Genomic DNA, 14,041 nt, shown 5'->3' on the forward strand with positions numbered 1-14,041 from the left:
AATTAGTCATTTTGTTTACAGTCTAACTAAAGCTCTTATCAGAGAGACCTGTCTCGATTCTGCTCTTTCTCCTATTAACAAATAGGAAATGATTAAATTCAGAATTCGATGTCTTGCTGGCTACGGGTCCCGTAGCTACTGGTAAAATGCTAGTTCGGGAAAAGATTCATCAAGCTCGTGGATATTATTGTTGATATTAACAGGCTGAGCAATAAACTTGATTTAAATGAAAATGAAAAACCAGAGCTTGCTAAAAGCCAACGTGAACGACATATACAACGATAAGGCACATGATGCCTTCATCCATTCAAAGGCCAAATAGATTAAAAAAGGGGAGAAAAAAACCATCTTATTTCTTTAATTTGGAGAAAAGTAGGCAGAGTAGGAATAGGATTTAATCCATTTATGTAAATGACACTATATCTGATGATTTTGAAGTGATTAATAAGAAAACACACTTTCTACAGTTCACTATATCAATGTCATCTTTGGGAAGCAACTTGGATTCCTTTTTTGATTCCTTTAATAACTCTGTTTAGCCTATAGAAGAAAGGTTTAAGAAACGGTGATTCTGATGTAGATGTAGATATTACTGAGTTGGACCAAGCCATTAAACAAATGCCTATAGGTAAATATCCTGGACCGGAATGGTTGTCTCCTGAATTCTATCAACATTTTTGGCCTGATATTAGAGTTATTGCTTTTGGTCTACAAAGAGGGTATTGCTAATGCTATCTTACCTCCTTCTTTGAGACAGGGACTAATAGTTCTTATACCCAAACCAAAGAAGGACTCTTTACCTGGACAATTGAAGACCAATCACATTGTTGGCAACTGACAATAAGTTACTAGCCCATGTCTATGTCAATAGGCTGAAACAAGGCCTTGATGATATAATCAGTGAAATTCAATCAGCTTTCATTAAAGGAAGGAGTATTCATAACCAGGCCCAGCGCCACGAGGGTGCAAAGGGGGGAATTGCCCCCTTAGTTGGAATATTGTGCCCCCTCAGTTTTGTATCCATATTCTGTCCCACAATCTGCCCCCTCCGTCATGCCCAACCGATTTGTTGTGTATGCTTCATTCATGCACATTTTACCAGTTAAAAATAAACTCATTTTGATTGGCCTTCACAGTAGAAGGGCAAGGTCAATTTGACCATTTAGGTTTACTTTCAAAGTTACGTACTACGAAGAAAAAAAAGTTTCAGCGCTCAGCCGATTGGAATTTAGCTAATGTTAACATTTAGGTACTGTAGGTACCTGATAGCATGGTGGATATTAGAAAGTGGCTTCGCCAGGGCACAATGGCAGCATCGGATCAAAGAGGCGAGGAGGGGGAGAAGCCTGCCACAGAGGCCAAGGCCGCTGAGCTGACGCTAATCACCGAGGCCAAGGCCGTCGAGCCCAGCAGCAAAGGTACCTGCACAACCATCTTGCAGCCTGGTGACATAGGAGGTAATCAACCCGAGGAGGGGCCTGCAGCCGCCAAGACCGAACCTAGCAGCAGCACTATTACAAGCACCGACGCCTCCGTTAGTGCCTGACGGCCTAGGTGATGAAGAGCCAGCGGGCATTTTGTAGTGTGTGATTCAAAGGCAGAGAGTGGCTGGAATATTCCTGCAAGGCAGATGCAGCTTTCTACTATCCTTGTCGAAAATTTTACATCGGTTCCAATGCTAACACCGATAAGGCATTCACCCAACTGGATATTGTCACGTTCTGACCTTTATTTTCCTTTGTTTTGTCTTTATTTAGTATGGTCAGGGCGTGAGTTGGGGTGGGCAGTCTATGTTTTGTGTTTCTATGTTTTCTATTTCTGTGTTCGGCCTAGTATGGTTCTCAATCAGAGGCAGGTGTTGTTAGTTGTCTCTGATTGAGAATCATACTTAGGTAGCCTGGGTTTCCCTGTTGGTTTGTGGGTGTTTGTTTTCGTGCCTGTGTTTGTTCGCCACACGGTACTGTTTCGGTTTTGTTCACGGTTATTGTTTTTGTATTAGTGTTCATGTTCAGTTTTTTTCATATTAAAAACATGGACACTTACCACGCCGCATCTTGGTCCGATCCTTGCTACACCTCTTCAGAGGAAGAGGGGGAAAACCCTTACAGATATAATAACTGCCAGCATGCCATTGATAGCAACAAGGGACTGGGGAGGCACACATTAAGCAAAGAACATTTGAAATGCATGTTACTTTGGACAGAAAGACAAGCAAGGAATGCACAGGGAGCAGAGATTTCAACACCTGTTAATTCTGCACAGCTTGCAAGAAATCTTATGTATTTGGCATCGATTGTGGACATTGTGGAATTTCTTGCTGTTAACGAGCTTCCTCTCGGGAACTTTGGATGCAGGAGGGGAGGGGGCGGTGGACTATTCCTGGCAATGTTAGATTATACGCTCAGGAAAGACAAAGAACTTGCCTTAAGCACAATTCCCCACAATGCCACATACACATGTCATAACATCCAGAACGAAACATGAGTGAGGTAGTAGGTGATTCATGGTACACACTTAAAGTGTATGGGACTAAAGAACCAACCGGGTGCGAGAACACTTCAATTGTATTCCGTTAAGTGGGCGAAAACAACCGTGTTTGTGAGCGGCTACTGTCAATGGCAACGAGTAAAGAATGTGGTGCTTTATCGCTGACTAACTTGGTCCTGTTAACAAATGTTGGCCTTAGCACCGACACGATTCTTAGTCAATGTTATGATGGCGCCAGTGTGATGTCTGGTAACATGGGGGCATGCAAAAGGTAGTGCAGGACAAGCTGAATTGGGAAGTGCTGTATGTGCATTGCTTTAACCACTAGCTGCATTTAGTCACAGTGCACACTATGTCCTCTGAGGGTGCATCGGATGACTTTTTTAATGTGTGTAATTCCATTTACAAGTTTCTCAGGAAACAAACTGTGTCTGCACAATATACAGGAGAAAAACTGAAACGGCTGCTTGAGCAGCGATGGACTGGTCATCTGGCCACGGTGAGTATCATTATAAAATCTCTGGACAGCATCTTCCATCTGCTCAGAGAAATCGAGAGTACCCCCTGCTACAGTACAGAGGTGCGACCTGAGGCTGTGGGCCTATTGAAAGCTGTTTCCGAGCTGAGCTTCAGATTCATTGCCTTCATGGTTCACGCCTGGCTCGATCCCCCTAATATGTTACTTAAGGTTGAAGCAACTGATCTGTACACTGGCATCCAAGTCATCCGCAGTGCCCACAATTGCGTGGAAAAACTGCGACGTGACAGTGAGTTTGATGAGTTATGGGAGAAATACAAGCACACGGACACCCCCACTCCAAGCAAACGGGAAAGAGTAGTGAGTAGTAATCTGAAAGAATATGTGGTCGAAACAACAATGGGCCAGCAAGAAGAGGATAATGAGAGGGAGTGCAAAAGACTGTTTTTCAGAATTCTGGATGCTGTATTGGGAGAAATGTCAGCAAGATTTAACAAACGAAACAGCCAACTTGTTGAGGCCCTGTGTGCCTTACACCCAGAGAATGAAACATTTATGGATGTGGAAAAAGTTAAACCACTGCTGGACTTAATCTTGACCAGCATTTGGTAGGTCTGGAAGGTGTCATAAACATCATGGAATACATTCTTGTCTGGGGTGATGACACAAAGCAGCGTGACCGAAGACTGAGATAGCTACTAAACAGACTGAGAAGCATCAACTTGAAACTGAAATAAGGACAAGTGCAAAACCAGAATGACAGAAATTCGCTACATTGGACATGTGTTAAGCAAAAAAGGCCTGAAACTAGACTCCAAAAAGGTCAGGGCAATACAAGAAATGCCAGAGGACAAAGCAGCACTTCAGAGGTTCATGGGAATGTTGCAGTATCTCGCAAAGTTCATCCCAAATCTCTCAGATGTCAGTGCACCACTGAGACAACTGCTGGAAAGAGACTTTTTAAGCTCTGTTCCTGTGAAGACTCCAGTGACACTGGAGTCTTCACAGGAACAGAGCTTCAAAAGCTTGAAAACACTTGTCAGCAATGCTCCAGTGTTAAAGTACTACGACAAAAAAGGAAAACAATGACACTATCTGTGGATGCAAGCTCAGAAGGCTTGTGAGCTGTGATCCTGCAAGATGGTCAGCCAATCACATACGGGTCAAGATCCCTCACAGACTGTCAAAAGAGAGATGTTCAAATTGAAAAAGGGATACTGGCAATAGTGTATGGCTGCGAAAAGTTTTATCAATACCTGTATGTAAAACATATCAAGGTGGAAAAGTTTGGCCTTTGGAAACAAAATTCAAGAAGGCGCTCCAGAAAGCACCAGCCAGACTGCAGAGACATCAAATCAAATTGTATTTGTCACATGCGCCAAATACAACAGTTGTAGACCTTACCGTGAAACGCTTACTTACAAGCCCTTAACCAACAATGCAGCTAAAGTTTAAAAAAGTAACACAAATGTACATAACAATAATGAGGCTATATACATGTGGGACCGGTACCGATGTCAATGTGCGAGGGTACAGGTTAATCGATGTAAATTGTAAAATGACTATGCATAGATAATAAACAGCGAGTAGCAGCAGTGTACAAACAAAGGGGGGGGGGGGGGGTCAAAGTAAATAGTCCAGTTGAAAATTGGATTCGTTTAGATGTTCAGCAGTCTTATGGCATGGGGGTAGAAGCTGTTAAGTAGCCTTTCGGTCCTAGAATTGGTGCTCCGTTACCGCTTGCCGTGAGGTAGCAGATTGACTAGTCTATGACTTGGCACCACCTAGTATATAGGTCCTGGATGTCAGGAAGCTTGGCCTCAGTGATGTACTGTGCCAAACCCATTATCCTCTGTAGCTCCTTACGATCAGATGCCGAACAGTTGCCATACCAGGCGGTAATGCAACCGGTTAGGATGCTCTCAATGGCGCAGCTGTAGAACCTTTTGAGGATCTGGGGACACATGCCAAATCTTTTCAGTCTCCTGAGGTGGAAAAGGTGTTGTCGTGCCCTCTTCACAACTGTCTTGGTGTGTTTTGACCATGATAGTTCGTTGGTGATGTGGACACCAAGGAATTTGAAACTGTCGACCCGCACCACTACAGCCCTGTTGACGTTAATGGGGGCCTGTTTGCTCACATTGCGAGAGAGGTTGTTGTCCTGGATAGAATCACATTTTGGGGAATATTCAGAGGTGGAAAATTTCTGTGGGAATTAACGGGAATATATTGGAATTAACACAAATATATGCAAATTCATATTAATACCATTCACGTTGCATTTTTGCGTTGAATATATTTACCATATCATATGGAGACAGAAACATAAACCTTTCACCTTGTAAGAAGACATAATTACAAATTATTAAATCCTTCCAATAGAAATAAACACAAATATTAGTTACGAATTGAACTTTAATTAAATGAATTGACTCTTCATATGGGATGATTTCACTGAACAACAAAACAAAGGGAATACTGAATGATCCCAATGATCCATCACATCTCCCAAAAACTTTTTCAACATACATCTGTAAAATGTATGTAGAAACTAAAGCTTTGCTTGTCTTCCTCTCAGGCTTCCATGTCTTCTCCCTGGACCTCTTCAATGTCCAGCTCTTGAACATCAGACTCTGAGGCCTCATCTTCACTGTCACTTTCCAACCTTGTTGAGGAGGTTCGTTGTCTCGTTGTCAGCCGCCTTTGCTCGTTGTCAGGCTCAAAAAGCCTCAAATTTGCCCGGATGGCCATGAATTTTTCAACCCTTGTATTGGTCAGCCTGTTGCATGCTTTGGTGTGAGTGTTCCCAAACAAGGACCAGTTGCGCTCTGAGGCGGCTGATGTTGGTGGGATTTGGAGGCATCAGGGGAAAGAGCCCCACAAAGTCCCTTCCACCAGGTGGCTGATGAGATATCTTGGCACGACTGCCATATTTCAACTCCATCCCAAAGCCCTTGCTTAGAAGTGTACTTCGCCAGACTGCCAAGACCTTGCCCTCTTCCAGACCAAGGTGGCGAGACACGGTAGTGATGACACCACAGGCCTTGTTTATCTCTGCACCAGACAGGATGCTTTTGCCAGCACACTTGGGGTCCAACATGTACGCTGCAGCGTGTGTGGAATTCAGGCAGAAGTCTTCACTCTTTTTGATGGATTTTAGAACTGCAGTTTCCTCTGCTGGGAGCAACAGTGGGCAGGGAGGTACGGATTTCTTCTCTTACATCTGCAAGCAGAGTCTGAACATCAGACAGGATGGCATTGTCTCCCTCAATCCGTGCAATGGCTACTGCTATAGGTTTCAGGAGTTTCAGGCTGTTTACCACTCTCTCCCAAAATACATCATCAAGGAGGATCCTCTTGATGGGGCTGTCCATATCGGCAGACTGTGATATGGCCATTTCTTGAAGAGACTCCTGCCCCTTGGGTGTGATGTCAATGGGTGTGATGTGAGGTTAGGACTCCCCCACTTTAGACCAAGCAGCCTTCATGTTCGCAGCATTGTCTGTCACCAGCGCAAATACCTTCTGTGGTCCAAGGTCATTGATGACTGCCTTCAGCTCCTTTGTAATTTAGAGACCGGTGTGTCTGTTGTCTCTTGTGTCTGTGCTCTTGAGAATACTGGTTGAGGGGTGAAGATGAAGTAGTTAATTATTCCTTGCCCATGAACATTCGACCACCCATCAGAGATGATTGCAATACGGTCTGCTTTCACTATGATTTGCTTGACCTTCGCTTGAACTCTGTTGAACTCTGCATCCAGCAAATTAGTAGATAATACTTGCCTGGTTAGAGGGGTTGGGCGAAGAACATTCAGAAATCTCTTCCAATACACATTGCATGTGAGCATCAGATGTGAACCAGTTGCATACACAGGACATAGGACTTTTGTCAGAGGTTGCTTGTGTAACAGTATAGCTTCCGTCCCTCTTCTCGCCCCTACCTGGGCTCAAACCAGGGACCCTCTGCACACACCGACAAAAGCCACCCTCGGAGCATCGTTACCCATCACTCCACCAAAGCCGCGGCCCTTGCAGAGCAAGGGGAACAACTACTTCAAGGTCTCAGAGCGAGTGACGTCACTAATTGAAACGCTATTAGCACCCCGCTAACGAGCTTGCCATTTCACATCGGTTACACTTGTTGGGAGCGCTGAGGGAACTTTATGCACTTGGCCAGATGATTCTACATCTTTGTTGCATTCTTCACATATTATTTGGCACAGTATTTGCAAATGTACAAAGCTTTTCCTTCTACATTAGCTGCAGTGAAATGTCTCCACACATCAGATAGTGCCGTGGCATTTTCCTGTAAAGATTAGAAAAAAAAGAGTAAAACAAAAAGAAATACAATTCCATGTACAGATAAATAGTTAAGCAGTTAGATTAAACAACTTCTTTGTAAGATAAATGTTTTAAAATTAAACGTGTATGGAAATCATAGTAAAAATTCCCTGTCTTAGGTCAGTTAGGATCACCACTTTATTTTAAGAATGTGAAATATCAGAATAATAGTAGAGTGATTTATTTCAGCTTTTATTTCTTTCATCACATTCCCAGTGGGTCAGAAGTTCACATACACTCAATTAGTATTTGGTAGCATTGCCAGGGTATCGTCAGAAGGGCCACAGTGTCTCCCGACCACTCCTATCTCAGCTTCCAGTATTTATGCTGCAATAGTTTGTGTCGGGGGGCTAGGGTCAGTCTGTTATATCTGGAGTATGTCTCCTGTCTTATCCGGTGTCCTGTGTGAGCTTAAGTATGCTCTCTCTAATTCTCTCTCTCTCTTTCGCGCTCTCTCTCGGAAGACCTAAGCCCTAGGACCATGTCCACCTGGTCGTGCTGCTGCTCCAGTTTCAACTGTTCTGCCTGCGGCTATGGAACCCTACCGTGTCCACCGGATGTGCTACCTTGTCCCAGACCTGCTATTTTCAACTCTCTAGAGACAGCAGGTGCGGTAGAGCTACTCTAAATGATCGGCTATGAAAAGCCAACTAACATTTACTCCTGAGGTGCTGACATGTTGCACCCTCTACAACCACTGTGATTATTATTATCTGACCCTGCTAGTCATCTATGAACATTTTAACATCTTGGCCATGTTCTGTTATAATCTCCACCCGGCACAGCTAGAAGAGGACTGGCCACCCCTCATAGCCTGGTTCCTCTCTAGGTTTCTTCCTAGGTTTCGGTCTTTCTAGGGAGTTTTTCCTAGCCACTGTGCTTCCACACCTGCATTGCTTGCTGTTTGGGGTTTCAGGCTGGGTTTCTGTACATCAGCTGATGTAAGAAGGGCTTTTATAATGAATTGATGAATTGAAGCAAAATTCCTGGGCTTAACTTCCCATGGAAAATTTCCGGAAGAATTCTGGGAATTTACCGGAAAGTTTACGACCCTTTTTGCAACCCTAGTCCTGGCACCACACTGCCACCTCCCTATAGGCTGTCTCATCGTTGTCAGTGATCAGGCCTACCACTGTTGTGTCGTCAGCAAACTTAATGATGGTGTTGGTGTCGTGCTTGGCCATGCAGTCGTGGGTGAACAAGGAGTACAGGAAGGGACGCATCCCTGAGGGGCCCCAGTGTTGAGGATCAGCGTCGCAGATGTGTTTTTAAAAATGTATTTAACCTTTATTTAACTAGGTAAGTAAGTTAAGAATAAATTCTTATTTACAATGACGGCCTACACTGGCCAAATCCGGACGACGCTGGGCCAATTGTGCACTGCCCTATGGGACTTCCAATCACGGCAGGTTGTGATACAGCCTGGATTCGAACCAGGGTGTCTGTAGTGACACCTCTAGCACTGAGATGCAGTGCCTTAGACCACTGCAGCATTTGGGAACCCGTTGCCTACTCTGACCACCTGGGGGTGGCCCGTCAGGAAGTCCAGGATCCAGTTTCAGAGGGAGGTGTTTAGTCCTAGGGCCCTTAGCTTCGTGGGCACTATGGCGTTGAACACTTAGCTGTAGTCAATTAACAGAATTCTCACATAGGTGTTCCTTCTTCCAGGTGGGAAAGGGCAGTGTGGAGTGCTATTAAGTTGAGGTTGCATCATCTGTGGATCTGTTGGGGCGGTATGTGAATTGGAGTATAGTTTCTGGCATGATGGTGTTGCTGTGAGCAGTGACCAGCCTTTCAAAGCACTTTATGGCTACCGACGTGAGTGCTCCAGGGCGGTAATCATTTAGGAAGGTTACCTTCGCTTTCTTGGGCACAGGGACTATGGTGGTCTGCTTGAAACATGTAGGTATTACAGACTCGGTCAGGGAGAGGTTGAAAATGTCAGTGAAGACACTTGCCAGATGGTCTACGCATGCTTTGAGTACACGTCCTGGTAATCCATCTGTCCCCGCGGCTTTGTGAATGTTGACGTGTTTAACGGTCTTCCTCACAACGACTACGGAGAGCGTGATCACACAGTCGTCCGGAACAGCTGGTGCTCTCACGCATGCTTCAGTGTTGCTCGCCTCAAAGCGAGCATAAAAGGCATTTAGCTCGTCTGGTAGGCTCGTGTCACTGGGCATCTACGGTCCTTTGTAGTCCGTTATAGTTTTCAAGCCCTGCCACATCCGTCGAGCGTCAGAGCCAGTGTAGTAGAATGCTGATGAGAGTACAGAGATAGTCTACATGTGATATACAAACCAGGAACAGAGGTGCACATCGCTGATGCACTGAGCTGAGCATACCTGAAGGAACAGAGAGAGCAATTGCTGGATGGTGAGCTGGATGTAAACTACATCACTATTTCAGAAGAGAAATTGCAGCAATTCAAAACAGCAATGGCAGAAGATGAAGAGTTAAGACTAGTCACAGAAACAGTTAAAGGATGGCCAGATACGAGAGGGAAAGTTACAAAGAAAATACAGCACTACTGAACCTTCAGAGAGGACTTGACATACTCAGACTGCTGTTCAAAAGTTCAAAACTTGTCGTTCCTCAAATAATGAGGGAAGAAATTATGGAAAAAATCCATGAAGAACACATGGGAATCGTAAAATGCAAATGATGTTCTGTTCTGGCCAGGCATGGCTAAACCGATTGAAGATGTGACAAAATGTGAAGTCTGCAACACATTAAAACAACAACCAAAGAGAGCTGCTCATGTCTCATTCAGTCCCAGAGAGCTTGGGCCAAAGTTGGAGTGGACCTCTTCCATTACGACACAGAATATCTAATACTTGTGGATAACTACTCAAAATACCCAGAAATCTCAGAGCAGTGGTACACCAAGTAAACATATCATTACTAAAGTCGATCTTCTCAAGGCACAGGGTGCCCGACGTTTTGTGCTCCGACAATAGAAGACAGTTGGTGAGTCAAGAAATGTCAGAGTTCTAGATTTCTAGTCAAACGGCCAAGCTGAGAGAGCAGTTCAGACTGTAAAGAACCTGTTGAAAAAAGCACAAGACATCAACAGATATCCTTACATAGCTCTCCTTAAGCACAGAAACCCACCCCTGGATGGAGTAGGTCTCTCACCTGCACAACTACTAACGGGAAGAAGGCTGAAGACAAATATTCTGACATCAGATTGTTAAAGCCAGGACTCTTATCAGCATGTCAGGCTCTGTCTCACAAGCAGACAACAGAGACAAAATCACTACTTTGACCAAGGCACACGGTCATGAAGGAAGGAGAACGAGTCAGGATCAGACAAGACAACAAATGGTAACCAGCAATTGTACTTGGAAAACATGACCAGCCAAGGTCATACATAGTACAAACACCAAACGAGAGAATCCACAGAAGAAACCAGAGACACACTCCGAAAGAAAGACAGATAAAAAAAGTCTATATTAAGGGAGATGTCATGTATGTACATTTACTTACCTGGAGTGCCTGAAAGTGGCACTGTTACTAATTACATGTGATCGTCTGTACTTGCACTTGACATCTGATAAACATTGTTCTTCTACCTGTATCCCTTCCTCAGTCTGCTAATGTACTTTTACGTGTTGTTTCTTACATTGGTACCCCAGGTAATCTTAGGTTTCATTACATACAGTCGGGAGGAACTACTGAATATAAGAGCAACATCAACTCACTATCATTACGACCAGGAATATGACTTTCCTGAAGTGGATCCTGTGTTTTGCCTTCCACCCCGGACAATGGATCGGATCCCAGCCGGCGAACCTAAACAATGACGCCGTAAAAGGGGCAAACGAAGCGGTCTTCTGGTCAGGCTCCGGAGACGGGCACATTGCCCACCACTCCTTAGCATACTACTCGCCAATGTACAGTCTCTTGACAACAAGGTTGATGAAATCCGAGCAAGGGTAGCATTCCAGAGAAACATCAGAGACTGTAACGTTCTTTGCTTCACGGAAACATGGCTCACTCGAGAGACGCTAACGGAGTCAGTGCAGCCAGCTGGTTTCTTCACGCATCGCGCCGACAGAAACAAGCATCTTTCTGGTAAGAAGCGGGGGGTATGCCTTAATGATTAACGAGACGTGGTGTGATCATAACAACATACAGGAACTCAAGTCCTTCTGTTCACCTGACTTAGAATTCCTCACAATCAAATATCGACCGCATTATCTACCAAGGGAATTCTCTTCGATTAAAATCACAGTCGTATATATTTCCCTCCAAGCAGACACATCGATGGCCCTGATCTACCTTTATTTGACTCTATGTGTCACGACTCCTACTGAAGGTGTCTCCCCTTCCCGTTCGGGTGGCGCTCGGCGGTCGTCGTCGCCGGCCCACTAGCTGCCACTGATTCTTTCCTACCCCTCCTTGTCTGTTTATTGGTTACACCTGTGGTTTATTTGGTGATTAGTTGGGCTTTATTAGCCAGCCGGCCTGCTCTTTGTGCGGGATTGTTTGTGTGACTAGTGTGCACGTTAGAGGTTAAACGTGGTTTCCTGTTCGTGGGTTTTTTGCTGGACTGTTTTAGTCCCCGTGTTTGGGGCATTTGTTTTTGTGTGACTGTTGAAGACAGGTGTCTTTTATACTGATACGTTCAAACAGGTGCCATTAATACAGGTAACGAGTGGAGGACAGAGGAGCCTCTTAAATAAGAAGTTACAGGTCTGTGAGAGCCAGAAATCTTGCTTGTTTGTAGGTGACCAAATACTTATTTTCCACCATAATTTGCAAATAAATTCATTAAAAATCCTACAATGTGATTTTCTGGATTTTTTTTCTCATTTTGTCTGTCATAGTTGAAGTGTACCTATGATGAATATTACAGGCCTCTCATCTTTTTCAGTGGGAGAACTTGCACAATTGGTGGCTGACTAAATACTTTTTTGCCCCACTGTAGCTCAGCATTTAACACCATAGTACCCTCCAATCTCGTTATCAAGCTCGAGACCGCCCTGTGCAACTGGGTACTGGACTTCCTGAAAGGCCACCCCAGGTGGTGAGGGTAGGTAACAACATCTCCACCCCGCTGATCCTCAACACTGGGGCCCCACAAGGGTGCGTTCTGAGCCCTCTCCTGTACTCCCTGTTCACCCACGACTGCGTGGCCATGCATGCCTCCAACTCAATCATCAAGTTTGCGGACAACACTACAGTGGTAGGCTTGATTACCAACAACGACGAGACGGCCTATAGTGAGGAGGTGAGGGCCCTCTGAGTGTGGTGTCAGGAAAATAACCTCACACTCAACGTCAACAAAACAAAGGAGATGATTGTGGACTTCAGGAAACAGCAGAGGGAACACCTCCCTATCCACATCGACAAGACAGTAGTGGAGAGGGTAGTAAGTTTTAAGTTCCTTGGCGTACACATCACGGACAAACTGAATTGGTCCACCCACACAGACAGCGTTGTGAAGAAGGCGCAGCAGCGCCTCTTCAACCTCAGGAGGATGAAGAAATTCGGCTTGTCACCAAAAGCACTCACAAACTTCTACAGATACACAATCGAGAGCATCCTGTCGGGCTGTATCACCGCCTGGTATGGCAACTGCTCCGCCCACAACCGTAAGGCTCTCCAAAGGGTAGTGAAGTCTGCACAACGCATCACCGGGGGCAAACTACCTGCCCTCCAGGACACCTACACCACCCGATATCACAGGAAGGCCATAAAGATCATCAAGGACAACAACCACCCGAGCCACTGCCTGTTCACCCCGCTATTATCCAGAAGGCGAGGTCAGTACAGGTGCATCAAAGCAGGGACCGAGAGATTGAAAAACAGCTTCTATCTCAAGGCCATCAGACTGTTAAACAGTCACCACTAACATTGAGTGGCTGCTGCCAACATACTGACACAACTCCAGCCACTTTAATAATGGAAATTTATGTAAAAATGTATCACTAGCCACTTTAACAATGCCACTTAATATGTTTACATACCCTACATTAGTCATCTCATATGTATATACTGTACTCTATACCATCTACTGCATCTTGCCTCTGCCGTTCTGTATTATCACTCATTCATATATCTTTATCCCTTTACACTTGTGTGTATAAGGTAGAAGTTGTGGAATTGTTAGGTTAGATTACTCGTTGGTTATTACTGCATTGTCGGAACTAGAAGCACAAGGGGGGTATGCAATTTCACTACACTCGCATTAACATCTGCTAACCATGTGTATGTGACAAATAAAATTTGATTTAATATATTACAAAGGTAAAAAGAAAATCCATACACGATAGGGAAAACTAACCCAATCCACCCAAATAAAAATAGTACATTGATAAAAACAAAACAAACTCCCACTTCTTCCTTCAAATTTCCATATGGCTTTTGTGACAATACTCCATGCAATCCCAGGAACCGCACCCACAATAACATTTATTTTCCTGGACCTTCCCTCCACCTTGGCAGTGCCATTAATCACCATAGTTATAAAGGTGACAATGTCCACCTTCTTAACCTTTGAAATATCTGGGTCCTGCTGGTGAAAGACAACCCCTGTAGTCTTGCAGTGAAGGCTTATCCACCACCATGGACTCTTCTGGAACACCATTTGAACCCTCAACCCTTTTAAGAGCCGCTGCATATGAAACACTCTGGACAGCCCTGATTTTGTCCACCTCATTCTCCTTCACCCTTGTCAGGCATTCCAAAGTAGTTGCTTCATGGTTCCCACCACAATTGCAACATGCCA

Source organism: Oncorhynchus kisutch, linkage group LG27, assembly GCF_002021735.2.
Source record: "Oncorhynchus kisutch isolate 150728-3 linkage group LG27, Okis_V2, whole genome shotgun sequence".
In the NCBI taxonomy this organism is placed as follows: Eukaryota; Metazoa; Chordata; class Actinopteri; order Salmoniformes; family Salmonidae; genus Oncorhynchus; species Oncorhynchus kisutch.